Consider the following 5,510-nt stretch of genomic DNA (forward strand, 5'->3'; position numbering starts at 1 on the left):
AAATTCAACCCAGACCTCCTTTGTCAATTGTCACTTTATCTACAACAGTATTATAAAACATTTTTAAGTTAAGCCCTCCAAATTAATATGCACTGTGGAATCCAATTGTGAAGGTCATTATGTATGCTAACATTACTTGTTGGGCAGACGCCATTATCGTTACCGCAGCCTGCTAAAGGATCACTCCGTTGTCACAACAGTTAAATATTTTCATTTCACAACATTACATGGTTGACCAACTAAAAAATATTAGCATACTTACCTATGCAAGTCTCATGTCGCAAGCGTTGCGACCTTCGTTTCCAAAAACTTTCCCGCTTTTTCTTCTCTTTCTTCTTCTTCCACATTTTAGTTTAAGGTAGGCGCACAGACAACGTTCAAATGTTACGCCACCTACTGTTTCCCCGCCTCTTCTTCTTCTGACGTTAACTGACGGCAAACAACGCGTCATGTCCGCCGCCGTCTGATAGAAAGCGTAAATGTTCTAAATTGCCTTCCTTTGAAAGTTACTCATAGCCAAAAATGGCTATTTTCAGATGGTCATATAAGGAGAAAATCAACTTTATCTAAATTCTGAGATGTGGATCTCAACGACACTCTCGCGAGATTTGGCAGGGCGCCCCATGAATCTGTCCAATCATATTTGCTCTACCTGAAAAACACGCATGCGCATTTAGTGGGCGGATGTGACTTGAAGAAACAATTCGGCACTGAAGGAATAACAACTGCAAGTAAGTAATACCATTTATTGTTTTTTTTTTGGTATTTAAATTACTTTAACATACACGAGTTAGTATGTATTAAACTACTGTAACGTCACAGATTTACGGAAATATAGCTATAAATGCCGCATTCAACGGCACAACCACCTTGCTAGAAGCTATGAAAGTTACGTGCATCTCAAGTGATAAACTACACTTCATACATCCCATAGTGAAATAGCAATGATAGAAGTAAATGTTCAGAGAACATTTGAAGTTGAACAATGTAAATTACTGAACATACACTGCTTCAACATAATATAGAGTTTTACATTTACAAGAAGTTCCACTGTATATTCCAGCAACCTTTGTCTGTATTTACATAGTATTGGAGTATCGAAATGACAAAATGAAAACCTGGAAAACGATGGAGAAGAACTGGTAAAGAAGTCGACTCAAATAAATGATCAAGAAGGACTGTAAAGCTGGTAAGTAGACTGGCATAGTTGTGGTGCATTAAACTGGCAGCAGATATATGATATTTTATTTTTCTTGCTGCAGTCATCCCGTCCTGCAACCACCTATGTGAATGTGGAGACTGATGAGCAATGGCTAAGTAAGTTACATGTATATGCGTGTTCTTTGTTTAAGTGAATTAGTTCTGATTGAGATTTACAGACCAGATAGAAGGATAAAAAGCTGTCCACAGTTTGTCAGGAACAAGCATGGAAATATTGCTCTCTTTTACCCTGATTACAGTAGCATGTATGAAGAATGAAACTTGAAATATAAGTAATCTAAGCATGTGTAATTAATGTTTTTTGAACCTTTCACCTTCAAGTTAAGGCTGGTAGGTAACATCAGGTCATGATTAGGGATGTAACAATATCAAAATTTCACGGTATGATATCGTCACAGTGTTAAAGCCACAATAAGATATTGTTACAAAAATTTCAAAGTCCAAATACATGCACCTGGGGATAGGTTGATTGGCAACACTAAATGGTCCCTGGTGTGTGAATGTGAGTGTGAATATTGTCTGTCTATCTGTGTTGGCCCTGCGATGAGGTGGCGACTTGTCCTGGGTGTACACTGCCTTACGCCCGATTGTAGCTGAGATAGGCACCAGCGCCCCCCGCGACCCCAAAGGGAATAAGCGGTAGAAAATGGATGGATGGATGGTGTTAAATGAAGTGGCAGGAATGTTTAGGATAAACACACTTACTATAATTGAACACAAACATAATGTTCATATGTTGTAATCATATTTATTATTATAAACAGGTATTTTAGGTGCAAAGGAATGGTGCAGAATTCCAGAATTTCAAGTAACACACAAAGACAAACAAAAAACAAAACTTTCAAATATGTGTCTTTAAACTGACATCAACAGTAAACTTGCAGTGTAACCAATGTAGAACAATAATGTTTCTTTAGCCAAGAAACTATACTGTGTCTGGTATGTTTTTTTTTAATATAACTTGGTATTATTGTGGGTTTGATTACATTTTTAGCACATTCAACAATACTGCAATTATAATGCAAACAGTGATCATTTTGGTCACAGTAACGGTGATATGACATTTTGGTATTGTTACATCACTGCTGTTTAGTTTAGTGTTTTTTTACTTTTAACTTCCTAAGAAACTGTAATTTGCAATGGAAATGTTAGTATTAGTTTGTAAAATACTGATTCTTAAGAATTAACTAATAATTTGACGTTTAATCATGTAAATACCTCACAAATGGATATTGTCCCTTGCTGACGTCTTGGTTTCACATCAATGATATTTTCCAAATAATGGTTCTAACATATAACTCATTCTAATATATTACTCATATTCCCTAACTTATTGTAGACATTGTGGTGTGAAGTGTCGGCAAATTTCTTATTTTGTGCATGTCCACATTTCCTTTGGTGAGCTGCAACAGCTGTGGGTCGACTTGGAAATGGTCTGGATGAACATGGCAAGCTTTACCTTGCAGTATGCAGACTTTATTTAAGGTTAAACAAGCATGACAGTTATAGGCACAGAAATATTTCACAGCAACAATTCCTCGGATCACCGAAGCACAAACGTTCCCGTCACTCCTGCACACTTCCACTTTTTCGCCCCTATATAATGTCCCCTGTTTGAACTTTGTTGTCCCACACTACGTGGGTTATCATGGGAGATCGAGTTTACTTCTCAGATGAGCCCACTTCATATTGTCAGAAAAAAACACACCCACTGGAGTTCTCGTTTGATAGCGTCACACATCACGGCATTATTGTGAGAATTTTGAAACCAAAATAAGGTAATATTTACAATAATGTTGCATCCCTCGTCAAGATCCTTTCTCATAGGTTTGGTTTGATGCTGTGTATTTACTAATGATTGGCATTAGCATCCACAACTTTGTTTTAGTAGTGTGTGTTGTATTGTGATGAGTTACATTTAATACTGTGGATTATGTGTTACCACAAACACAGAAGATATGTTAACATGAACTACAATGCGATCAAGATGTGGGAAAAAAGTAAATGCATTCCATTAGCTGGATTTGTATAATGTGTTCAATTTATGTCAACTTGCCTCTTGTTTTGCATGTTTTTGTCTTTTTAAAAAATATATATTTTAGTCTTTTGAGTTTTTTGGTTCCTCTTCTTTGTGTCAGGGGATAGCAGCAGAATAACACTGAAGGAGGCGGTGCCTCCTGGAGGAGCCCAAAACACTGCTCTTCAAATCGAACACATCCAACCTTCAGGTGTCCATGCAGGATGTACCACTCTGGAACATCAAGCCTCTCCCTCCCTGCCAGGTACACCCACAGTCTTCTGTGTCTGACTATTGTTTTGTTGTGAATTTTGTCACGAAGCAAATCCTGCTGAAATATGACAGACTTTTGAGTGTAAGAATGTGAGCGATATGCTGAGATGTTATACGTTTTGCCTTTTGACAAAATGTTATAAAAAAACCTTTAATGATCTGTATTCTATTTTAATTTCAGCACATGAAAATATTTCTACTTCTGACTATCAAAGACAATGGAAAACCATTTTCCAGAACAGCCCTCACAGATTCTCCTGATGGCCTAACAACTGAACTACATATCGATGCTAAGTATGATTTATCTCAATCATTTGAGGAAGCTCTCCCTGATATAGGGGATTGGATGTACAATGACGGACATACGTTTAATGAAGGATTTGAAGATTGTTTGAGTGAGGAGTGTGCAGAAGAGTCAAATTTCAAAGACACAACAGACAAACCAATACATGACAATGCATCAGAAACCATGGCAGAGTGCCTTCTGATCATCATGGGTTATGTAAACTGTCATAAAGTCACTGATAAGCCCCTTAGCGATATGCTCAAAATGTTCAAGTTGCTTTATCCCGAAAGTCTGAACACAGACTGCTTAAACAGTGTGCAGAAGTTCAAAAACTTTTTTTTATCCCACTCTGCATCATTGCTTAATATATTACATGAATCCTCTAGTAATTGTTTTGGGCCAATAGAAAGTAAACAAATAAAATTTCTGTTTTGTGGGACCAGTGTGTCAGAAGAAAGATTCTCATCCTTTTTTTTAAAGTATGTACAGATTGATTTCTTCTTTTACCGTAGCACAATAATGTGCCAAATGGGCCCTCGTTCGTGAATTTAAACATGCAGGTTTTTCTTTGCTGCAAGATAGTGTAACATATGAGACATGCAGTCATGTTATTCCCCTATTGGAAACTTCTGCCAGTACAGTAGTATCCTTGGATGACATATTGGGTAAAGTTGTTTTCCTTGACTTCACATCTATGCTTGGCATTGTGTTTGCAGTTCATTTCCCCAACACACTTGAAAAGTTTTAAATAATTAAGAACTGAACTGGCCTAAGAAGCCATAAATCAATTTTTTGATCATTGTTATAAATGCTCTGAAAATACACACTGATGTGATGTTGCCGTGGATGCTGTAAAAGTCTGTAAATATGTACTGTATGTGGAGTATCATTGTTGATTATGTTTTTGCATTGTGTGTAATATTTCAGTGGCCAATTAATTAAATTTACTTGTTTAATAAAACCACTGTCTTTTTTTAATGAATACATAGGCCTACTATGCTACTGTATTTTAATATTAGTCCTTATGATGGTAGTTGGAGAGCCAAATGTCTTCTGAAGTGGTACTTTGTTAAAAGAGTTTGAGAACCACTGCTCTAGAAAGTTCACAAATGTTGAAAGCTCTTAAAAAGTGTCTTGTGATCATATCAGTATCGTTAGGGTTCAGTTTTAAATCTCACAATTGTAGTCACTGAGTTACTGTACATGGCGTGTGGATAAGAAATCAACAAATTAAGTAGAAAATTATTTAAATAAACCATTTAGATTACAGACCATATATACATATTGCCTGAATTAATTATTTTCTCCAAATGTTGGCGTGAGATAAACCGGAGTATGATTGAGGTATAATTAAACTGTGTCAATTAAAATGCATTTTTGAAATTATTTTTCCTAAGACAGAAAACGAGTATATAACAACTCAAATAGTGAGCAGTGAGAGACAAAACCAAGTATATCTCTCACTGAGACATCATTGAGACATATTGAAACCAATACTCATTGATTGTCTTTTTGCCGAAATAGCAAAGAGACATCTGAGAACTGAAACAGTGAGTAGTGAGAAACAAAACCATGTGTATCTCTCATTGAGTCATTATTGAGACATATTGGAGACCAGCTCATTCATCTCTCATTTTGGTCTTTGTTGAAATTGGAAAAAGAGATAACTGTTAGACAACTTTGAGATCTTATTTCTCAGGAGCTACATTTGAG

At 36.3% G+C, this 5,510-nt stretch overlaps 1 long non-coding RNA gene across 1 annotated transcript; it reads left to right on the forward strand.

The window, feature by feature from the left end:
• The first annotated feature begins 671 nt into the window (after positions 1-671).
• Positions 672-4,758, forward strand: LOC133569801 (uncharacterized). The gene is made up of 5 exons (XR_009809914.1): positions 672-731; positions 1,088-1,189; positions 1,263-1,317; positions 3,360-3,503; positions 3,693-4,758. It is a non-coding gene; the product is annotated as an uncharacterized LOC133569801 (long non-coding RNA).
• Positions 4,759-5,510: the final 752 nt, after the last annotated feature.

This window comes from Nerophis ophidion, linkage group LG02 (genome assembly GCF_033978795.1).
Source record: "Nerophis ophidion isolate RoL-2023_Sa linkage group LG02, RoL_Noph_v1.0, whole genome shotgun sequence".
Taxonomy (NCBI): Eukaryota; Metazoa; Chordata; class Actinopteri; order Syngnathiformes; family Syngnathidae; genus Nerophis; species Nerophis ophidion.